General features: G+C 41.6%; 1 protein-coding gene across 1 annotated transcript in view; it reads left to right on the top strand.

Moving 5' to 3' along the window:
- The first annotated feature begins 5,452 nt into the window (after window positions 1–5,452).
- The window catches only part of Klf12 (KLF transcription factor 12), a 605,156-nt gene continuing 588,492 nt past the window's right edge, over window positions 5,453–22,116 (top strand). The window contains exon 1 of the mRNA XM_060391529.1: window positions 5,453–5,534. The gene's annotated coding sequence lies outside the window, so the exon portion shown is untranslated. The remainder of the gene's footprint in view (window positions 5,535–22,116) is intronic.

The following is a 22,116-nucleotide window of genomic DNA, read 5'->3' as shown; positions in this document are numbered from 1 at the left end:
TCCTGAGAGAGAAAGAGAGTATTTAATTAAGTTAAAAACAATTTGAAAATAAGCCAAGTCTTTTTTTTTTTTTTTTTGTGAACCTTGGTAGCCTAGCAGACTATGACATTTAGTGAAAAAAAAAAAAAGTTCAATATAAGTAAAAAAAATCTACATCTAATTCATGATGCATACATGATGGAATATTCAAGCAACTTTTAAATTTTGTATAGTGTTTTTAAAATGTGAACTATATAACAAACAAAACCAATGGCAATGCCGCTTTTCCTTTTTATTCTATGATGCTCTGCAGATGTGGGGATGTGAAGCTGTTATTAATATCAGTCAGACCAGTATCTATCCTGGGAACAGGGAGACCAGAAACCAGTCACCCAGATAATACGTGACTGAGAAAACAATGCCTTAGTGGTTTCCTAGCATTAAGGAAAGAGGACCAATGGGAAAAAGAAGGGGGCTTAGCTACAAATTTTCATCACGGAAATATCTTGATTAGACCTGGGTCTAACCTCAGCTCGGACCCCTATAGACACAGACTCAGAGAAGGGAATCTACAGAGTATGGGAAATATCTGCTGTCATAACAAACAAAAAGCCAACGTGTTGGATAATTTCTAACAAGGAAAAAATGTGTTTTATCAAGTTCATTTGGCCCAAAGGCACATGGTTTTACTAAAACTTAACTTTCCTGCTTGAAAGTTACTCTCTTCTGCTGAGTTAATCAAGAACACATGGTGTCCACCTCACATATGTCCTTTCACGTTACATTACAGAAAAGTCGCCCATTTCTCTCCCATGTTTCCTAGATGGTTCCTAGCCATTCACCCTCCATACAGGAAATTAGTCACCCGTCATTATGTCACAGTTAAGTTATTTTTATCTCAAATTAATAATCTCAGTGCCATATAGTTTCTATTCTAAAATAAATCCTATTTAAATTAAAAAATATTAGTCAGCACAATGTAAATATGACTCATTTTCCTTTTATGAGCACAATTTTCCGTGTCATTGATTTAATAGAATGATTGGTCCTGGTAGAACCTTAGCAGATAAAACTCTACATTTCAGCAACATCCTGTGCTGTGCTTTCCAGTTCATAAGTTCTGAATGAGATAACATCACGCATGCACGGAGGCCCACAATGCCCTTGGATGAAGGGAATGAGGGACAGTGCTGTAGAATGACTGATAGAAAAAGCATTTCCATCAAAGGAAAAGAGTAAGGAGAAGTTGGGGAACCGTGACGACATCCCACAGTGTGGGATGAGCGGCTTTTCTGAGGCAGGTGTTATTTGTCCTAGGGTCCTTGGACTGCGCTTGTACCTTCAGCCCAGAGCTGCTGCGCATCCGTGTATGGCTCATTAGATTTGGGTTCCTGATACCCAGCAGGAAACAATAGAGGGATGAGCCTGAAGTAAGCACAAATCATTAGTCTCTCAAGTTGGTCTTCAAAGACGCCTGAGAGGAGTATGCTAGTGGCTCTACTTGAGCTAAGAAACTTCTTTGATCTTCGCCCTCACATGTAACTGTGCAGGAAAATTCAGGAATCCCAGTAGACAGTGCTCGTGGAGGAAGATGTTGGAGTGACAATCTGAAAGTCTACCGTGCCAATGACTGGGACAAGTTACAAATCCCTGTGACTACCGAGGACAGAGTAGGTCCTAGAGAATGCAATCCAGGGAAGATCTCTTGACCTGTTAGCTTTAACAGTGGTTCTCAACCTGTGGGTCATGAACCACCACAGAGGTTCTACATCAGATAGCTTCCTATCAGATATTTACATTGTGATCCATAATAGTAGCAGAATTACGGTTATGAATATATCTGGGCACAGGGTCTTTTCTGAGACTGACATTCAACCAAGGACCATGTATGGATATAACCTAGAACCTCCACTCAGATGTAGCCTGTGGTAGCTCAGTAACCAATTGGTTTCCCAAAGTGAGGGGAACATTTCTAACAGGAACTCAATGACTGGCTTTTTGGTCTCCCCACCCCCGAAGGGAGGAGCAGTCCTGTTAGGCCACAGAGGAGGGCTTTGCAGCCAGTCCTGAAGATACCTGATAAAACAGGATCAGATGAATGGGGAGGAGGTCCCCCCTATCAGTGGACTTGGAAAGGGGCACGGTGGAGATGAGGGAGGGAGGGAGGGAGGGACTGGGAGGGAATGAGGGATCGGGACATGGCTGGGATACAGAGTTAATAAAATGTAACTGATAATAAATAAATAAATAAATAAATAAATAAATAAAGAAGTAGCAACAAAAATAATTTTTTGGTTGGGGGGGTCACCACAACATGAGGAACAATATTAAAGGGTCATGATATTAGGAAGGTTGAAAACCACTGGCTTAGGACAGCCTAACTCAATGGTTCTCGGAGTCTGAAGGTTGTAGCTCTTTGCAAGACCAGCTAGAGACATGCAAGTTGGCAAAATTGAGGAAGACACGAAGTGAGGTACCGACTGGTAATGATCTATTGCAGTGGCCTTCTATATTTCATGAAACAGGTATTTGGTAAAGAATGCCCTGTTTTTGTTCAAAGATCTTTTTAACAGATTCTAAATACGTTAACATTTCACCCTTCTGTTCACCAAAAAAAAAAAGAAGAAGAAGATTTTTCCTCATTAAGTAACAATAAGTATTTTCCATAAATATACGCGGTTTGGGACTATGTAGTTCTTTATCCATTTATGTGATGCAAAGGTAATCATGTTGGCAACATGGTTAGAAGAAAAAAGTAGTAGGCAAAGAGAAAAAGAAGTTGTCTATGTCCTTCTCCCCGCCAACACCGTGCTGTCAATACTGGGAGTGGCACACTCCTCGGATACATAGAAATGTAGGGATGAGAGACATGAGAAAAAGTATAGGGGTTTATGATTGCCTTGAATAATAATTCCATAGTAAAAGTCCATAAGTTTCATACCATACTAAGCACAAAAGAAATGGTGGGAGCTGAGAGAATAAGGCGGCCATTCATTCCTGGAAGAGCATTTGGCTTTCCTTAAATTGATCAAGTCTGAGAAAACACAATTATAAAACAGGGAAAGCAGGGCCACACATATCCTAGTTTGGCAAAGATTGCCAAACCGTGTCCTGGTATAGTTGCCAATACCACTTCTGCTCGTCCTCAAAAGCTCATTTGACCTTCACAAATGGGTGACTGTGACACACAAGGCTGTAAATCCAAGTTAGCATTGGCTTGTAATCCCAGCCACTCCCAGAGGCAGAGGCAGGAGGTTTTCAAGTTCAAAGCCTGAGTGCACTTCTCTCAGAAATGAATTTTGAAAGGAGATTAGGGCAGGGGGTGTAGCTCACAGATAGAGTGCTTCCCAGAATGCACAAGGCCCTGGGTTCCAGCCATAGTAGTGAAAAGTAATGAGCTGAAGGAATAGTCACCAACCCAGGTACAGAGACTATAGTCGTCAGATCCACAACAGTAAATCTGTCAGTGGAGGAGAAAGAACTTCCATCACCTCGTTCTTTTAGAAGCAGTACTATCACCTCCCTGGGAGCATCTTGATTCTTCTCCTTCTGCCAGGTGGCTGTGAATCAGCCTGCGGAGGACTCACTCTTTCAAAACCTAGTACAGGCATGTGCCCATTGAAAAAAGGGCACCTGCTGAGACTCAGGCCGCTTGAGTACGAACCAGAAGAGAAACAAGGAGAAGCTGGAGATGGCCCATTTAGCAGCAGTGACTTGGTCCTTTACTGAGATGCAGACATAGCCTAGCCCTGTCGCCGGTTTCTTCAGCCTTCCTTTTATTCTGTAAATTTCTTCGTAGGATCTCAATAAGAAGCTAGTCAGAATTCAGTGTCTGCTGCTCAGACCAAAGAACTCACACTGATTCTATTGTCAATAGTCTGTATTTCTTACTGGAGGGAAGGAACCAAGGGACAATAAGGTGGCATGCCACACAGCACTTCCTTTTCCACCCTGTATCTAACCCATTGATTTTTGCGATTGAACTGGTGATCTTTCTCCATTGCATATCTCCCAATCAGCCTCTACAAATATTCACACAGAAATGGGTTTGCTTTGCGAAAGGTAATTACAGCTATAGAATTCGGAGCATCCAGCAGCCCGGGACCTCTGCTTCCTCCCTTACTTCTTAGGATGGTTCCCCTAGTGCCCCAGGGTCTGCGAAATAAACTGCTAAGCTTGGGTTTAAAACCTCGCAAACCAAATCAGCCTTTACAGATACACCCGCCCTTGGAGGTTACCTGCCAGTGAAACAGACTGTGTGAGGCTGGCCAGAAGTCAGCCTTGATTTTGGCAGGGTTCTCCTTTAAACCATGTGAAGCTTGCCTTCACGCCTCTGCGAGCGAGCAGGGCAGGAGGGGCCTGGAGGGGGCTGGGCGGTCACCTCACAGCTGCAGCATACCCTTGCTTCAGGTAGGGGGAACAAATGGAGGCTAGGGAGGGCAAGGCTCTCCCCTGCTATTGGTCAGATTTTGATGCAGCGCGCACTCTCGAACCGCCTGAAATACGGTCTGCAAAAGTCTGCACAGATGCTCCGCGCTGCAGTTCTTGAAAGGCAGGAACAAATTTAAACCGGCTTTTGTGAAAACAAATGACATCATTCCTACATACACTCAAAGGCTGCAGCCCGATGGGACATTTTCCCCCTATTCCTCCTTTGCTCTTCTGGGTCTGACTGCGGAATTCAGGTTTTTTTTGTGCTATGCGTTTTACTGGCTAAATCTTACAGAGAATAACCTTTCATCGCTGGCCTGGAAAAAATAAAAATAAAAACTATGAAAAAAAATAAGCACGTAAACGTTCATTTAAAATCACATTTCATCTCTGTGGGGCTGTTATCTGGGAAGAATTCTGCTGACCAGGAGAAATCAGGAACAACGTGTGTGTGGAGGACCATCATCATTGAAATCATGACACCGCCTTATTCTGTGTGGTGTTTATGGTACGGTCCTGAGAACTGGGAAACTTTAGGGTCAAGATTTCCCCGCTGGGGTCTTCTGGGATCACATTGTTAACTCCAGTGAGGTGGTATTCCTCATTGGAGTATCCTACCAAAAAAATAAAAGTCAGATGAGCCAGGGGTTTATTTTCAACATCTTGAAAACAGCAGAGGAGATAACGAAACTGCTTTTAAAAGCTCATTGTCACCTGGGAGCACACGTGACAGTCAATCTGCAGCTTTCCGAACCTGATTGAGATTTTCCTCTCAAGACATTATTTGCTTTATTCTCCTCCTAAGACAAACAGTGGCCCAGGAAGCGCTGCCCCTCCTGTTTGTTGACCTGAACGTATCTGTATCTGGAGGAGCACAGTGAATCAGGGCTCAAAGCTTGCCTCAACTTTCTGTCCCACCCCAGGAACCCATTAACATGAAACTGTATAAACCTGTTTCCAGAGCTAAGTCTGAGATTTGCATTTCTTTGTTGGGCGATGATTATTAAAAATCTTCTCAATCTAATTCTTCAATATTAACAGCAGAGAGCAAACAGACAGTGAACCTCAGGCCACCAAAGATGAATTTCATCTAACAAGTGATGAGAAATGACATCTCTTCTAAGGTAAGGCCAGGATGGATGCCTTCACTCTTCAAATCTGAGATACTTGGTTTGAAAGGGTGGTGGCAGAAACAAGAGAAACAAGATGACATGGCTACAGCCCCACCACCGCCACCTTGAGCCCGAATGTCACGTATTTGTTCTTCATTGCCACGTCTCTTTGAACTTCACTTTGCTGTGTTTCATAGCCCTGGTTGTATTCACGCCACAATGAAATAACTAGCGGCTACAGTGTAGACCTAAAGACAATTATATGCCACCAATAGGAACAATCTCTAAAGCAGAGATAGACTTGCTCATATTGAAGGACAGTAGGCTTTTCAGTTCAATAAATATTGGAGGTTACCTGCTAGTGAAGCAAATATGTGGGGCTGGCCGAAGTTCAAACTCTGATATTCCATCTTCTTTCTAGTTACCTCTTTCTTTCATTTCTCCCGAGCTAGGAATGTGGCATGTCCTGGCTACGGGGGTGTTGCTTCGATCTAATCACCCTTGAGCCTGAAAATTAAAAAAGAAAAACAGAAGTAGAAAAATGTAGAAAATAAGAAGAGGACAGATCCCCAGTTTTGCTCCCTCTGGCATACACACAGTGACTGTTTTCCATCAAAGCTGTCCATGACATTTCTTTATAAATCTATGCCACCAGCATTAACGGTGAGGTAGTTTACTTCAGAGTGAGCAAGTACTGGGGGATGTGCAGAAACTTACAACTCTTAATTTGAACAATTATCATACAATTTAAGACAAATTGAGGGGCTGGGTAGATGGCTCAGTTGGTACCATGCTTGACATGCAGACATGAGACCTGAGCTTACTCTCCAGAATTCATGTAAAACTCCAGACACATCAGCAAGAGCCTGTAATTCCAGCACTGGGGAATTTGAGACAGAGGGATCCCTGGAGCTCCTTTGGCAGCCAATAACAGTAACAAAGCTTGTCACTGAAGCAAGCTCCAGATCAGCTGAGGAAGATGCTCAATGTCAGCCTCTAGCCCCGCTCCCCACATACGCATGCGTATCTATTTGCACACATGTCACACACAGATAGATAAATTAATAGTACTTAGAGAATACAATAGAGATTCTACAGTTGATTAAATGTTTCTAAATAGTTAATAAAGTTGGATAGCCCATTACAGTTTATGAGGCAAGAAAATTAAAAGGCACTCAGGAAGAAGACAGAATAGACTTAAAACACAAAAAGCTACCTATAAAGCCTGGGTCAGATCACATTCTTCTTCCATTCAGAATTGGCTTACGTCTTCTCATCTCTTTCACAGAAAGCTCAACTCCTTAAGAAGCCCAAGACTGTCATTTGCTCTTTTTTTCTTCTTTCTATAGGATGTCAGCACCTCTCCTCTCCTTTTCAGTCACCCCGTTTCAACCACATAAAACTGGTTGTTTATCAGTGATCCAAAGCATGCATCAAGCTGAGGACCCCTACATAAACTAACTAGTATGCCTAGAAAACAGTTTGTCCAGATGAGGACACCCAAACCCCTAGGCTCCATGTTTTCAGTCAGTTCTTCTCAATATTATAGAAGGCAGCAGCCTCCATGATCAGTTAAAGAGATTTGCTATTTCCAATATTCGTGGTCTCAGTAGCTTTTATTATTTATTCCAGGACACATAAAAATGTCTAAAATCCTATACATTTGTTGATTTTCTGATTAGTTTATTGTCTGTCTTCCCACTGGAAAGCAAGCTCTATCTAGGAGTTTGGCATGGTTTGTGGTTCCTTCCCCAGTGTCCACAGCAATCTCCAGCGTAAAGAAGGGACTCAGCAAATATTTGTTAGATAATTACCCTCCAAAATTTTAATACTAAGGTAATTTTAGATTTCTAAAACCTCTTCATTTTCACATCTTCAGAAAAAGATTGCTTGACACTGTTCCCAAATCTTAAATCAGCGAAGTTGTAATTAGATATTTTTAACACTAAAATGTTAACTTTGAACTTTTTCATATTTAAAATTATATACCAGTGTGATACTTTCTGAACACAATCCCCTTTGATATTACTTTGTTATTTATCATATTGCTCTTCTCTCTTATTTTTCTGCTTAAGCGGGGGTGGGGGCAGTAATCAGAGGTCTTTCCAGCAAACTCTGATCCAATCATCTTTTTAAATTAGCTTCAGCCTGAATTTTCTTTGGCTACAGCCCCAAATGTCGTAGCTTCCCTTCTCTTAAATCCTGTTATAAATCTGAACATGTTTGTGGGTTATGGTATGCATGCTCTTCTAGTACCTATACAAACCAGAAGAGAGTTTGGGAAATTCAGATGTCTTCTTGTAGCTCATTGGAAGTATTTACTACAATATTTTTGGTCACCGTCACTCTGCTCTGCAGTAGACTAGTAACCGTGTCTAACGGAACCGTTACCCATCATTCCTCCTGTTCTGTAAGCTATTGGTCGGCTCCTGTCCTCCCTCAGCCTCTATTCTACTTTCTACTTTTATAAGACAATTTCCATAGATTCCACAGATGAGTGCAATCATGCATTCTGGACCTTGCTGTGCCTCGCGTATTTCACCGACGTTGAGGCAGTTTCTACAGCCTGACTATTCAGCAAACATACAGTAAACCTTTCGGGTTTTTGTTTGTTTAATGGCTATTTATTTCTTTTTGTGGTGTTGGTGTTTTGCCTGCACGTGCCTCTATGCAGCACATGGTGCCCCCAGAGGCCAGAAGAAGGCATTTAATCCTCTGAAACTGGTGTTACACATGATTGTTAGACGCCATGGGGTGCTGGTAATTGGACCCAAGTCCTCTGGAAGAGCTATTGGGGACCTTAAGCATCTCTCTAGCCCTGCAGCTAACGTTTCGATATACTGAGTTCACATCTTTGGTGAAGTGGGATTATAAAATATTATCATATTCCTGTTGTTTTATTTTTAAAAAGTATTTCAAACTTCTTAGTTTAATTGGAATCAATATTTTCTCAGTGCCCATTTGCATTGCCAAAGCCATTGACACTACACACTGAATACTCTCAACCTATAGCTCTAAAGTTCGTCTGTCCCGACCGCAGCTGTAACCACTATTCTACTTTTTCTTTCCCTGCAGGGAATTCTGTTCTCTCAGTTATTCTGCTTTTAGTCTTTGGACAACCACAGTGGATTTGTGGCTCTCTTTAAAATGATCTGCTATGAAGATATATGAACACAGAAGTTCTTGATTTTATTAGCCATGTAAATGATACTGTCAAACAAACAGGCTCATTCCCTTCCCTAATGGAGCTAAGCTGATATGGAGCTAGAGGTTAACGTAATTTCCTCTGTATTTCCGCATTTTTATGCTTTATTTTTATTAAGCGTAAAATTCTTTTTATCAAGAGCTCTAAACTGCCATAAAGTTCAGGACATCTTACTTCTCCATCTTCAGAAACTTCACAAACTAATCCCTACAGGCAGGACCTTAGCCTTTCTTCTCTTACCTATTTCCAATGGCCAGACTCCTGGGTCACCACTGCTGCTAACTGAACTTTTCACAGTGGTAGAGATGGCCCAGACTCACAAGTTCCGTACAGAAACCAGCTGTCCCATGGAGCACTCAAAGCACATAGGAACATGCAAAAGAGCATGTGATACCTGCTCAGTTTCATGATCAACATCAATCGGCACTTCTAAGCCCGTGTCCTTTTCTTTTCTTGGACACATTATTTGTTACCCTCAGACTTCTGTGCAGTTTTCTCAGGAAGTGTTCAGATGCTGCAAAAAGGTGTGATGTCTAACCCTCAAACGCGTATAGAGAGGCAAAACATGTTTATCAATAATACGATAGAGATAGAACTTCACGCTAGCACTCAGCCCTCTACAGTGCTTCTGCTGTTGCAGGAACAGACCCCATTTAATCCCCCCTGCTGACCACACTTCAGAAGTACTTAAAATGCATGGTTTCAACATGGTGACGCTCGAACCTTGATGTCCTGGTGGCTAAAATACAAATATCTGAGTCTCTAAAATGTAAAATCTCCTATTTCTATTGGTGTTTATTAATTATGATAATTTGACATTACTTGAAAATTAACCACGTTAACTGTGAATAAAATATAACATGTCAAGCTTACAAAAGAAAATTCACTCAACTTAAATTGTGTTAGGTGTTATGGAGAATGTTTTATGGGTTTTTTTTAAATATTTTTCTCTATATATTTATAAAAATATGTCTGCTTAGTGATTCTTTGTTGGGGAATGGGGATTTTTGAGACAGGGTTTCTTTATGTAGCCTTGGCTGTCCTGGACTCACTTTGTAGACCAGGCTGTCCTCAAACTCACAGAAATCCACCTGTCTCTGCCTCCCAGAGTGCTGGGATTACAGTCGGAAGCCACCAAGACTGGCTCTGCTTAGTGATTCTTACCAACATTTTATTTATCTTTTGTCCTTTGTATTGAAGTAGGATTCTTTCTGTACTGAGCTGTGTACCCTGACCGCACAAGGATACTACAATAGTAAACACCACTGGATCTGATGCTGGCCTCCAGCTGGACACAAACCTATGGAAAGCCTAAGGGACAGGCCAGATGCACACACTCTACAGCTCTACAGAGACGTGTCTGTTTTGCATCTCTCTCCTGGAGATACTGTGGGGTTCTCCTTTTGCAAAACAAACTGGAAACACAGCAACCCCATTCTCCTGGGAGAGCCGGGATCCAGACTCAAGTAGCAAAGACGCTCTTGGCTTTTATAACTCCCTGTTTATCTGTGGAGTATGTGCCCCTGTCTAAGCCTTAAGCTTAGAAACAATATCCTATTTGCAAATATTCTAGCATTTTTCTGATTTCAACATCTTCTACAGATGCCTGAATCCTGCAGATTTGCTGGGGTGCTAGGTATTTTGGGCTTGAGAGGTTTCCAAGAGATTAATAAGAAAATGTATGAATGATTTTTTTTATTTCTGTGAATAATGCGATGGAGAATTTTTAGGGGTATTATACTGAATCTATAATTTTCTTTGGTAGGGTGGTCATTTTCACAATATTAATTCTTCCATCCCATGAATGTAGGAGGTCTTCTGTCTTTCCATCTTCCAGTATGTTTCTCAAACTCTTTTTCAGAAATTTGAAGTTTTCATTTTAATGTCTTTTACCTCCTGGATTAGAACTATTCCTAAATTTTTTTTGAGGCTATCCTCAATAGGAATGGTTCCATGATCTCTCACTCATGCTTATTATTAGTGTATAAGAAAGCTATTGGTTTTCCTTGAAGTTAATTTTTTTATCCTGTCACTTTGCTAAAAGTGTTGATCATTTCTAGAAGTTTTCTGGTGGAATTTATTTTGATTCCTTATGCATGCTGTATTATTTATAAATGCGGATAATTTTACTTCTTCTAAAAGGAGCAAAAAGATTCTAGGAACTAGAGGCCCATGATGTCTGTTGCTAAATATTTTGCTCTAGGTATGGCAGAGAAAATGTACCCAGGAAACCCAAAAATCTAGTTTCTTAAACACAATCATAATAATGGTTACAAGCTATTGACATATCAACATGGTCACACTTTAATCTATGCTAAGGAATAATTTGCTCGCAGACTAAAGCAGCAAATTGCATAAGATAGTATACACACACAATGCTAAAATATATACACACAAATGCTAAAATAGGAAAAAAAAGGAAAAACCCACATTCAAACCCTTGATGCAACCATTATAAATTTGGAGCCATGCTATTCCATGCTATTGAACTTTCCAAGCTATCACTTCCCCAGTCTATGAAACACATATTATAACACTAACAGGGAGTGGTCAAGGGAATAATGCGATCAAGGTAATCTATACAAAACACTGAGAATGAGTCATGAAAAAAATAATTAGAATTTTCTAGAAAGGAAGAATGTGTAGTCAAAACTATTGGGCATGCTTTCAGAATAATTTCTGGAGACAGAAAACTACAAGGCAATTTTGTTTGTTTGCTTGCTTTTTGCTTTTTGAGACAGGGTTTCTCTTTGCAGCCCTGGCTGTACTGGTATTCTCTCTCTAGAGCAGGCTGGCCTTGAACTCAGAGACCCACCTGGCTTCTGAGTGCTGGGAATAAAGGCATCTGATGTGCATCCCACTGTGTTATAAGGACACAACGCAGCAAGTGCAACATGGAGAGCTATTATCCCAGTGGTCAAGAAGAACGTTAAAGAAAAATAAGAGTGGTAATATCTCCTCATTATGAATGTGCACCTGTTAGGATGGTGTGAGGAGCCAAGTCCAAGGGGATTCATGGAATTGAGGGTAGGAGGAGTCTTTCAATAAATCAGTCAAAAATGAAACATTCACAGAGGCCAAATAATGCATATGTCCAACCTGTATTAGTATACTAGAAAGGAAATGATAACGTGGATATGTTTTTAAATATCACTGTGGCTGCCACAGCCCAGGATAATGGAGCTATCTGTTTTCTCATCGACATCATATGGCAGCATCCTGAAATGTGGAGCAGTACTACCTGTCTTACAGATGAGGAACGTGTGTCTTGCACAAGCTGAGCAGCTTGTCCAAGGTCACAGCCCAAGAAATTGGAGCTGCTTGGATTCCAGCCCAACTGTGTCAGGCCACCAGGCCTATATGCCAACCTAACCTCTATTTTAAGCAAGGGAACCAGCAGGGGTCTTTAATCAAAGGGATGACCTCATCAAAAGTATTTTCTTAGAGGAAAATAAGGTGACGGGGTAAAATAAGGTGAGGAACAGAGGAAGGTAAGGACAGGGCTTGGGGTATGAGTTGGAGGTCATTGTAGCTTTGCAGAGAAAGATCAGGGCAATCTCAACTAAAGCAGCTCCTGCAAGGAGAGGTCTGGAAAACACAGCCTACAAGGCACTTTCAAAGGTTTGATTACCAATGAGACATGAACCCTGCTCAGAGTACAATCCCTGAGTCCAGATGCAGTGAGATGGATAGGGAAGAATCCTAAGAGCTACATTCAAAATCTTGATACAGATTTGAAATAGCAAAATCAACTTGAGGTGTTATGCCATCTAAATTCCAGATTCCCTCTGTTCCGAGCATAGCAGTCAGCCCAGCTTTACCTAGGACACTGTTGGAAACTCAAATCCTCCCACTTCAGATATTCTAAAACAATCTGATTTCATAAAAAGATTCCCATGACTTTGGATGATTATATACACTCCATAGCCTAAGTAACAGCCATCTAAAAGAACTGAAATTGAGCGTCATGCAGGAGGTATTTGTAAGCACACAACCAGTTAATTTTGAGACACAAATCTCTAAGCTTTCAAAAGCATTCTGATAAGTGATTCATTTATATTTATATGAGAAAGTTTCTAGAGCTGGACCTGTAGCTTAACAGTAGTATACTTCTCTGGAAGATACCAGGCCCTGGATTCAATTTCCAACATTTAAAGATGGAGTAGGGAGTATTCCAGGAGGAGCAACTAATGCAGCTGAAATATAAAAGGCAGATGTTCCTTCAAATTTGGTATTTTTAAAAAGAGTGAAAGATCCAAGCTGACTAGGTGGCATTTGAACTGTCCGTTTGGAATGTCAGCAGAGACGATGTTTCAGCTCCACATTATCTTATGTTGACCTTCATCTGTTGGGGACATAGAAATCTTGGAGTCTATCTGATCATCACAACTGACTCAGAGGGGGACAAAGTAGGAAAATCTTAAACAGTCTTTGACACTTATATTCTCCTCTCCATTAAATTTGTATGTGTGAATGTGTGCTGGGTTGAAAATGCTTAACATTCTTGAACTTACTTCCTGGATTTACTCTGATTCAGAGTCCCTAGATAAGACCCCATCATTCATAACAATTGGAGCTACGGTGAGTGTGTTTGGGAGAGGTGGGAGGGAAAACAAAACAAACAGGCTTAAGAAAGGAGACATCAGGTAATAGCTTCCACCCAAGGTTTGCCCTGCAACCCCTTCTAGACCATGGTCCAGTTTCCCTTCCTCATTGACTCTTAGAAACACTGGCTCCCTGTGTGGAAAGAATACCAGGACTATGTGGACTCATGGTCCTGTAATTTGGTCCTTATCCATGATGTGCAAAGTCTTATATCAATGGAGAAAAGCTTATTTACCTCTTAGAACTAGGCAGTAGAATTCAGATCCCCCTGAATCTGTATTAGTTATTGTATTACACACAGGTATACTGCAGACAGTAAACAGGTCAAAATAATTAGCCATAAAGAAATGTCAAGTAGTGAAGAGTGGTAACAAAGAAGCAGAGTAGAGAATTATGGAAAAGAGAGCACCAGGAACACCATTTTCAGCCGGTGTTAGGCCAGATTCGCCCATAGTGTTGATATTTTTAACTGAGAAGTGAATGAAGTCATAAGAGTAGGGTTAGTAGGCAAAGATTTCCAAACGAAAGGAACTGGCAAGACAAAATTCTTCAGGCATGTGTACAACAGATGTATTTGGGAAACCTCAAGAAGGCCAGTTTGGCCGCTGTAGAATAAGAGGGATACAGAGAAAATGGCTAGGGTGGAGGTAGATTGCCTAAGCCCTTAAAAATCTTTTGGATCGTAATGTTACAATAACAAATAAATTTTCCATTTACTGAGGCAGGTGCTACGTAAGTGAAGCATACATGGACTCCTCAGTTTACTCCTCACAATACTCATACACGTGAGAATTATCATCATCTTTCGAGAAATGTAAAGCTCAGAAACATTCACTACCATGGCCACGTTCCTAGGTACTGAGTGCTGGGAGTGGGAGACGAATGAAAAGCTGCTTCACATGAGGCCATCATATTCGCTCTCACGATGTTACTATAGGCAGAGCTCGCAAATCAAAATGCACATGCACCTCACTGGTGAAAATACTGTGAAGTTCCAGGCAATTCTAAATTTAACAGAACAGTAGAGATTTTTCGCCACTCTTCACCAAAATTAAAATTCACAGTTTTCAAATTTTACTTGTTTATTCATAAATAGTTTACAGAGTGGCAGGAATTGTCAAGGCATTGTCTCACAAAGTTGTTTTGATTCATCTTCCTTCCCCATCCCTCACTCCCATCCTCTAACCCCATCGTGTGCGCACTACCAACTCTAGAAGTCTTTTGTTCTCCTTTCCTGGCGTGTGGATTCTAGTCCCCCTTCCCAGCCTGGGTCTAGTTTCATGACCTGTACACAAAGTCACATCCTCCTATATACACACTTATGTTCTTTTTGTTGTTGTATTTTGAGCTTTTTGTTTTTGTTCTGTTTTGATTTGATTGTTTTGCTTTTTGATAGAAAGTCTCTCTGTGTAGCCTTTGTTGAGTTGGAGCTCTCTATAGAGATCAGGACGGCCTCTCCATAGAATCCCACCTGCCTCTGCCTTTCAAATGCTGGGATTAAAGAGCTACTCTGCATATGAGAGACAACATGAAGTATTTGCCTCTCTGAATCTGAGTCATCTTACCTATCACAATAATTTACAGATAACATCCATTTTCCTGCAAATTTAATAATTTGCTTTTGTTTATCATTAAATACAGTTCCATGTGTATTCCCTTTTTATGACCTTCTTGTCTATCTATGGAAATCCGAGTTGACTCTGCTTCCTGGCTACGCTGAATACAGCAGCAACAAGCATGGGTGCACATATCTGCTGTGGATACGGAGTCCTTTGGGTATATGTCCAGGAGTGGAACAGCTGGGTCACATGGTAGTTCTATTTTTACTTTTTTGAGGAACCGCTGCACTGATTTCCGTAATGGCTGCAACATTTCATCTTCTCAGTAGTGGTAAATAAATGTTCCTCTTTCCCCATATTTTTACTACCATTTGTTGTCAATTGTGTCTTCATTTTAGGTATTCTGATATGGATGAGACAGAATCCCAAAGCAGTTTTTATTTGCATTTTCCTGGTAGCTAAGGATGTTGAATATGTCTTTTAAAGATTTATTGACCATTAGGATTACTTCCTTTGATCACTCCCTAGTTAGTTCATTAGCTCATTTATTGATTGGCAATCTCTCTCTCTTTCTTTTTTTCTCTCTCTCTCTCTCTCACACACACACAATTTTTCTCTCTTTCTTTCTCTCTCATGTGTTTAAATTTTTTAGTTCTTTATATATTCTAGATATTATCCCCGGTCTGAAATACAGCTGACAAAGTTTTGTCCCCCAATCTATGGTCTTTCTATTTACTCTTTTGCTGTACAGAGCCTTTTAATTTCCTGTAATCTCATTTGCCAGGTTATTTCTTTTATTATCATGTGTCCTGTCCAGAAAATCATGTCCTGTGCTTATGTGCAAAACTATCTTTACTAAGTTCTATTGTTTCAGGTTTTAAACTCAGGTCTTTGATCCATTTTGGTTTGATTTTGTGAGAATAAGAGAGAAGAGGCTCTAATTTTTTTTTCTCCAACACTTCCACAACATTAATTGATTAATTAAGAGAAGAAACACGAGAATTCTGTGAAAACAAAAGCAAAGATCATGCATATCAAAACACCTCCAAAACTACAAACAGTTTTTTTTTTCTGATGAACATAGATACAATTTTCTCAAAAAAATGCTTACACACTAATTTGCCTACTAAGAAGATCATATCTGCCTGGAATGCCACCCCAGGAAGGCAGATGCAGTCAGGAGTTCTGTGCTAGGTGGAGCTACATGGGGAGATGCCACCTCAGGAGAAGCTGACCAAGTCAGCTTCATCACAAATATGTAAGGTTGGCCTAACATACCCAAAGCAATTAATGGAATACATCATATAAATAGAATTAAGGAAGGAATTACATGACCATTTCACCAACATATGAAAAACAAAACTATGATAAATTTCAGTATGATTTCATGAGAAAAGTCCTGAGTAAAATTCAGTATTTTCTCATTTTCATACTCCTGCCAGGGTAAGGACCTCAATGAATATATACAGTGTTCATACATATGTTTATTTATGGTACCAAAAGCCTGTGTTTATTAGCCTACGTCTGCCAGCTGGACTCCACATCCCAAAAGTCTGACAAGCAACCACCTCTCACATGATCCCTCACAAACCTTTCTCAAACACATGGCTTTTTCTTCATTGCTGCTGCTGCTGTTGCTGCTGGTGTAGTGTGTGTGTGTGTGTGTGGTGTAAATACAGTCTGTACCCATTTGGTGTTACTCCTATATGTATGTGTTGTTTAGGACTGACACTTGGGATTGGACAACCTCTCAGGAGGCTTGTCCCCAGAGAAGACCAAAGCTACCTCTTACGAGAGTGAGTCGTTGGTAGCTCCCCATCTAAGGGTGGAGCTTGTGAAAGCTTCCCATCCATATCTGAATATCGACATGTGTTCTCACATGTACATATCTTATTTAGGCAACCACATTTTCATGTTTTCATAGGTACAGCTTGCCAGTCACATATAGAAGACACACTCGCCAAGCAGATGCGTGCTGCTCTGGCTCTTATGATCTCTCCACCCCTTCTGTAATAGTCCTTGAGCTGTAGGTATAGGGGTGGCATTACAGATGAAAATCAAAATCTGCACCCTCCAGATAACCTCCCACCAGACTCTGAAGACAGTGAGCCATGGTGTACACCACTAAAGACCTTTCAGTTTCAAAACCTATTGCTGTTACCTACTTAACTGAGATGTAGATATTCATCAAATTTTGTGTGCTAGTTATGTCTGTGGTCACTGAGACAAAAGACTTGAAAAAGGCAGCTTAAGGAAGCAGAGCTTCATTTCCATTCATTGTTTCAGGGATGAAATCACTGATGGCAGAGAAGGCCAGGTAGCTGAGGCAGCTCTAGTAAGGGGAAGAGCTTATGGCATGACTTTTTCTCAGACTGCACTTGGATACAGAACCAGATTAAAATTAGAGGTGAATGCAACCTTCAAAAGCCTGTGTTTATTAGCCTATGTCTGCCATCTGGACTCCATATCCCATAGCTTCGATAATCTCCCAAAACAACAATATTTGGGGACCAAGTATGCAAACATATGAGTTTGCAAGCAGACATCTCAAACCCATCAAAACACTTAGTATTTTTTTTTAGTTCTTCCTAATTTGAATCAGTTTTGTTAATTTGTACACCTGTTTTTTCCAACTTTTTCAATAATGTATATACATATGTATTTTTATGTGTGTATATTTCATATATTTTTATATATGTAATATATGTTGTGTATATTTTATGTAATATATATATATATATTATATACCCAGTCAGGGATGTCTGCTGCAGACATATTCAAGCATTCTCTCTTCCATCACTCTCTAAGAAACACTTGCTTCTCCTTTGTGCCCATTAGGCGCTATCTGGTCCTTTAACACCCTGCCTTCCTCACTGGACTATTTAATACACTGTCCTGGCAGAGCAATGGCTTAACCTCTGTGTCTGCATTCTGCTTTACCAGCTAAGTGTGGACAACTGGACTTTGTCTCCAGTTCTTTGAGGATCTGACTTTGCCTGTCAAGGCTTGTCCTCAACCTCCCTCACCACCACAAACTCCAAGGCCTTCAAACACCAACATTTACCTCAGCCTCCCAGAGGCACTCCTGTCTCAGGCTGACCAGATTGACCCTCTCATTCCTTTAGTAGGCCGGTTAATTCCTAACTCATGAATAACTAATTTACCTTCACTTCATGATAGTATGATTTTTTTTTCAAGCTTGCAGGAGTTTCCCCAGAAAATCCCTGAGCTACACATTTTAATGACAAAAAAAAACTTAATTGATTTAAAAATCAGAGCCCCTTAGGACAAAAATAAACCATGCAGGTCCCCCTTTCTCCAATGGCCTCAATCCTACACAGAAGGAAAATTTAGATTTAGTGCTTTAAATAAAATCCTGTTCCGTGGAAGACTGGGTTATAAAATAAACAAAATAAGTTTGTTTTCCTATAGTCCAGTGGGAAGTACTGGTGCAAGGTGCTCTTTCAATGGGTGCGATCTATGAAGCATCCTTTCTCACACTGTCCCTGACTTCTTAGACGGCCCTAGGATCGCAGACCCTGTAGGTCATGTCTGAACTGTAAAGTCTGCTATACTTGCTTTCAGAACAAATACAATGTTCGCTTTCCAGCAGTTTATGGAGGTACAAAAACCGAAAGAAGAAAAAAAAAAAAAAAAAAAAAAAAACAAGCATGTAAAGAAACTGCAGTGCCTAAAACTCTCCAGAAATACTCAGAATGGCAGTGCCCTTAACCAATGAAACGTGAGAGTCAAGGCACACATTGTTACCATTCAGCAAATAATAAGAAGCAGGTATAAGTATGACGTCACTGAAAGCCGCTCTCATTGGCCATTCCTCTGTGCACTGGTTACTGTTCTATTTGTGGAAGCAGCAGCCTTATTCAAATTAACCTTTCCACACAGGGGGGTCAGGGTGAGTAATACACTCTGCAGTCCTTTCCCTGAAGGTGATGCGCTCTTGCCTTCTCTGCACACTGCCTCTGAGCAGGCAAAATAAAAATAAATTCAGCTGGGGCAGGGTTTCAGAGAGAGTCTCTGTTGGAATTAGATCAGGTCAGTTGAAAGAATCTGTGACTGAGTTACAACACATTTCTGAATCTTCTCTTTGCTCGCTCTCTCCTTCCGTCCTCCTTATTATTTCTCTGTGTCTCATTCTCCGGCCTTAACTGGCTGCAGAGACTAAACTTGGTAGGCCTCCAAAGCATCATTTGAGGGAGGAATGTCTTTGAATACTAATACCCCTGTCCTGTGCTGTGTAGGGGTCTAGCAGACAGGTCATATTAACAGATGGTTTTCTGAAATAGTGGAAATCCTCAGGAGAGTGAGGCTGATGAGATAATTTAATCACATTTACTGTAGGCTGAGGAACTGTCATTCCGTATCCTGTGATGCTTATGTAAGACAGGGCCTCTAGCTACATCGACGACACAGGGGAGGCACCACTGTCTTAACTCTAAGAACATTCCTCCAGCTTCACAGGGAAATGTCCGGAGTCGAGGCTAAGTTGTTGTTGTTGGATGGTTGGTTGGTTGGTTTACCTCTTTACATTTCTGTCCCATTGTCCCTTGTCACCTGTGAAGATCTATCATCTTAGACACCATGTAAGCTTTGCTTTTGAACTCCGCCTTGAAGAATATTGGCTGTGGTCATTGCATGCTTTCAGGTTTTATGGACATTTTTTTTCCAGGTCTTTCCCACCACTTCCTTCCTACTCCAACTCTCTTCCGCTCACCAGAGTCAAATCGGCAATGCCAGTGAGCAATGTCCACAGAAAGTGGAAGCTTGGCAAAGATAGTATTTCAGGTCAGAACACAAATTGGCTCATGCAAAGAACCGGCTATTGTCATTCAGTCAAAACGTATGCCTCCTAATAGTGGCGTTGAACGATGCCTTCTTTAACAGGTGCTGGCACCTGGAAGCACAGCGTTGCTGCACTACTCAGCAAAGACTGTATGAAAAAAAAATAATCAAAATTGAATGAAATATGAAAGAAAACAAGCGTTAGTAACAGCCTGGGGGGGTGTTGCATTTGGGTTGGGTTTGGTCTTTTTTTCCCCCCTGTTATTTTTAGTTCCTTTAAATGTATCTGGATGCTGTAGCAGCAGCTGGGCTCTGAAGAACGTGTCCACAGTTGAGCAAGTAGCCTGTGAGGATGGCTCCTGCAGGATGTTTTCCTGGGTTGTTTCATTAAAGAGCTCAATAATGCAGAAGGGTGAATGCAATGGGTGCTGGGAAGATTGTTCGCCAGAAAGGGAGCAGATGCTACTGAGAGACAGACAAGCAGACAGACAGGCAAAGGAGCAGAAAAAGAATGAGGCACAGGTTCAAGTCCTTCCACCCCAGTGCTCAAGGCCTCACCCTGCCCCACCCTGCAGCCTTCATGCCTTTTGAGCTGTTAGCTCCTCTCTGCTGAGCTTATGGGAGTCGACACTGATTAGAAGAGCTTTGCGTGTCTCTGCAACTCACAGGCATTAGGTTTCTTAACTTCCATATCTTGACTCTCTGCCCCCTTTCCTGACTAAGTCTACCCAGCCCTTCCTTTGAAATCAGACTGTTTCCTGGCACACCTAGCCAGCAACCCCACTGAGAGGAGCTGAGAGGCGGCGTTTTGACCTGGCACTGCACGTAGTCCCAGCTCCTTATGCCTGAATGCCGCATTGTTCCTGCGTTGAATGAAGTTTTGGAAAATGACTTTCAGATGTGAGCATCCCCCTCTGGGGCTGCTTTACCACCACCCCCACCCCCCTGAACTGCTTCTCTGACATTTGGAATGCCATAAAAATCATCTTTGTTTGGCTCAGGATGAAAACAGAAAGACTCGTGAGATAACATCTTAGGTGACATGGGCTGATGAAATTCGCAATGCTTCAGCTTGCGGCCACTACCACATAACTTAACTATTACCTTTGCCTGGCTTTAGTTTGCTTCTTACGTAGTAACTCTCCTTTCCATGAGGCTATTTTAGTCAGTGCCCACAAATTACTGTGACCTTCTTTATCTGAACTCTCATCAGAAACTGCCTAGTCCTCCTCAGCTTGTTGGGTATTTGGTCTCTCTCTCTCTCTCTCTCTCTCTCTCTCTCTCTCTCCCTCCCTCCCTCCCTCCCTCCCTCCCTCCCTCCCTCCCTCCCTCCCTCCCTCCTCACCCCTCCCCTTCAAACCAGAAAAGTAGCTGCTGAAAGCTGAACAGTTGCCATGGCAACCTCTTGGCAGCTTCCTCAGCGAGTAACAGTGTTGATTTCCCCGCGGGTGGGAGGGGTGGAGCTCTAAGGAGGTAAAGAAAGGTTACTGTGCACTTAGTTAATATGCAAAACCACTTACGCAGTGCCGGGTGAGCAATGAATAAGTGCAAACAAAGCCATGCTTGATCAGCTAACATGGACTTTGCACATGAGTACATCTGTCCAAGGATGCAGATGTTGTCTCAGATAGAAATTTTGCCATTGGACAGGAAAGGACAGAAGAGGTCACACTACAAGAGGTTAAACATGATTTTTGTAGTGGTTGGAGAGCATGGGTGAAATAAAGGAAGCAGGGTTTTAATTGCCTTGCTCTTTTTTTCTTTTTTTCCTTTGTTCAAAGGAAAACATAGCGATCTAAATTGCAGGATGGTGTTTTCCCTGAAAATCTAACATACTGAAGTTCAAGTTTGCATCAATTAAACTCTCTGTAAGATAAACCAATATGTTCAGATATATGCAAGTATAGCATAATTTGGTTTGAGCCTGAACAAAACATAAGGCTGAAGTGGCATCGTTCACCCCAGAGTTTACAGACAAAGAAGCAGTTTAGTAACTTAGGGCTGGGCTAGGGGGTGGCTAATGTTGAATCATCTGTCTTACTCTCTGTCTCTCAGTCTCTCTGTCTTTGTCTCTGCCTCCTCTCTCTTTCCCCATTTCCCTTTCTCTTCCTCCTTCTCTCTCCTCTCTTTCCTTCCCCAGCATCTTTCTCCATTATTGCCTTGTTTTAGTGGCCCCCTATATTTGATTCCTGGGGTCTAGTCAGGTGGGAACTCAGGGCCCCTCAGAATGTGCTGCCAGGTCTGGGCCCCCTGCTTGAGCAAGGGAAGGAGCAAACCGGCTAGCAGCTGAGGAAGCTCCAGCCAGCCCCTCACCCCCTGGTCAGCAGCGTTCATTGCATGGTAGAGAACAAGCAGGCCAATGGAATCCTGCAGCAGGAGCAGAGGTCTGCCCAGCAGGTGTCACTAGGGATTGAAAGCTTACCAG

The sequence above is a fragment of the Meriones unguiculatus genome, chromosome 9 (genome assembly GCF_030254825.1).
Source record: "Meriones unguiculatus strain TT.TT164.6M chromosome 9, Bangor_MerUng_6.1, whole genome shotgun sequence".
NCBI classification, from domain to species: Eukaryota; Metazoa; Chordata; class Mammalia; order Rodentia; family Muridae; genus Meriones; species Meriones unguiculatus.
The sequence above is the reverse complement of the archived record's forward strand: the minus strand, read 5'-3'. Positions and strand labels throughout refer to the sequence as shown.